Source organism: Chroicocephalus ridibundus, unplaced genomic scaffold (genome assembly GCF_963924245.1).
Source record: "Chroicocephalus ridibundus unplaced genomic scaffold, bChrRid1.1 SCAFFOLD_574, whole genome shotgun sequence".
NCBI classification, from domain to species: domain Eukaryota; kingdom Metazoa; phylum Chordata; class Aves; order Charadriiformes; family Laridae; genus Chroicocephalus; species Chroicocephalus ridibundus.
The window spans coordinates 39,107-41,380 of NW_026961802.1; positions in this window are offsets into that span (position 1 = coordinate 39,107).

Genomic DNA, 2,274 nt, shown 5'->3' on the forward strand with positions numbered 1-2,274 from the left:
CCCACGGCGTGTCCCCGACCCCCCCCCATGTCCCCAACCCCCCCCCAGATGTCCCCAACCCCCCCCAAGGTGTCCCCAACCTCCCCGAGGTGTCCCCAACCTCCTTGGACCGTCCCCAACCCTCCCCATGGTGGCCTCAACCTCCCCAGATGACCCCCCCCGAGATGTCCCCAACCCCCCTGAGATGTCCCCAACCCCCCCCCAGATGTCCCCAACCTCCTTGGACCATCCCCAACCCTCCCCATGGTGGCCTCAACCTCCCCAGATGACCCCCCCTGAGATGTCCCCAACCCCCCTGAGATGTCCCCAACCCCCCCCAGATGTCACCACCCCCCCCCCCAGATGTCACCAACCCCCCCCAGATGTCCCCAGCCCCCCTGAGATGTCCCCAACCTCCTTGGATTGTCCCCAACCCTCCCCATGGTGGCCCCAACCTCCTCATCCGACCCCCCCCGAGATGTCCCCAACCCCCCTGAGATGTCCCCAACCCCCCCCAAGGTGTCCCCAACCCCCCCAGATGTCACCAACCCCCCCCAGATGTCACCAACCACTCAAGGATGTCCCCAACCTCCTTGGATTGTCCCCAACCCTCCCCGTGGTGGCCCCAACCTCCTCATCCGACCCCCCCGAGATGTCCCCAACCCCTCCGAGATGTCCCCAACCCCCCTGAGATGTCCCCAACCCCCCCCAGATGTCACCAACCCCCCCCGAGATGTCCCCAACCCTCCCCAGATGTCCCCAACCACTCAAGGATGTCCCCAACCTCCTTGGATTGTCCCCAACCCTCCCCATGGTGGCCCCAACCTCCTCATCCGACCCCCCCCGAGATGTCCCCGACCCCCCTGAGATGTCCCCAACCCTCCCCAGGTGTCCCCAACCACTCAAGGATGTCCCCAACATCCTTGGACCGTCCCCAACCCTCCCCATGGTGGCCCCAACCTCCTCATCCGACCCCCCCTGAGATGTCCCCAACCCCCCCTACATGTCCCCAACCCCCCCCCGATGTCACCAACCCCACCCAAGATGTCCCCAACCACTCAAGGATGTCCCCAACCTCCTTGGAGCATCCCCAACCCTCCCCATGGTGGCCCCAACCTCCTCATCCGACCCCCCCCGAGATGTCCCCAACCCCCCCCAGATGTCCCCAACCCCACCCAAGGTGTCCCCACCCCCCCCCAGATGACCCCTCTCAGATGTCCCCAACCCCCCTGAGATGTCCCCAACCCCCCCTACATGTCCCCAACCCCCCCCCCCCAAGGTGTCCCCAACCTCCTTGGACCATCCCTGTCCCCTTCGTGTCCCCCCCCCCATTGTCATTGTCCCCATCCGCTCCCGCCCCCCGCCCCACTGTCCCCCCCAATGTCCCCCGTGTCTCCTGTCCCTGCCCCACGGCGGGGGGGCGGGACGGACACAACGACACGGGGAATAAATGGGGCTCCTCTCCCCACCCCCCGTGTGCCTCGGGAGCGGGTCTGGGGACAAGGGACACCCCGATGTGGGGCTGAGGGACAGCGGGACCCATGGGGACAACCCCGATGTGGGGCTGAGGGACACTGTGACCCATGGGGACACCAATGCTGTGGGGCTGAGGGACACCGGGACCCATGGGGACACCCCGATGTGGGGCTGAGGGACAGCGGGACCCATGGGGACGCCAACGCTGTGGGGCTGAGGGACAGCGGGACCCATGGGGACACCCCGATGTGGGGCTGAGGGACAGCGGGACCCATGGGGACGCCAACGCTGTGGGGCTGAGGGACATCATGGCCATGGGGACACCGTGACCCATGGGGACACCTTGGCCATGGGGACATGGGACACTGTGACCCATGGGGACACCAGCGCTGTGGGGCTGAGGGACACCATGGCCATGGGGACACTGTGACCCATGGGGACACCAGTGCTGTGGGGCTGAGGGACACCGGACCCATGGGGACGCCAACGCTGTGGGGCTGAGGGACAGCGGGACCCATGGGGACAACCCCGATGTGGGGCTGAGGGACACCATGGCCATGGGGACACCGTGACCCATGGGGACACCTTGGCCATGGGGACATGGGACACCGTGACCCATGGGGACACCAGCGCTGTGGGGCTGAGGGACAGCGGGACCCATGGGGACGCCAACGCTGTGGGGCTGAGGGACAGCGGGACCCATGGGGACAACCCTGATGTGGGGCTGAGGGACACTGGGACCCATGGGGACGCCAAAGCTGTGGGGCTGAGGGACGCCATGGCCGTGGGGACACTGTGACCCGTGGGGACACCAACGCT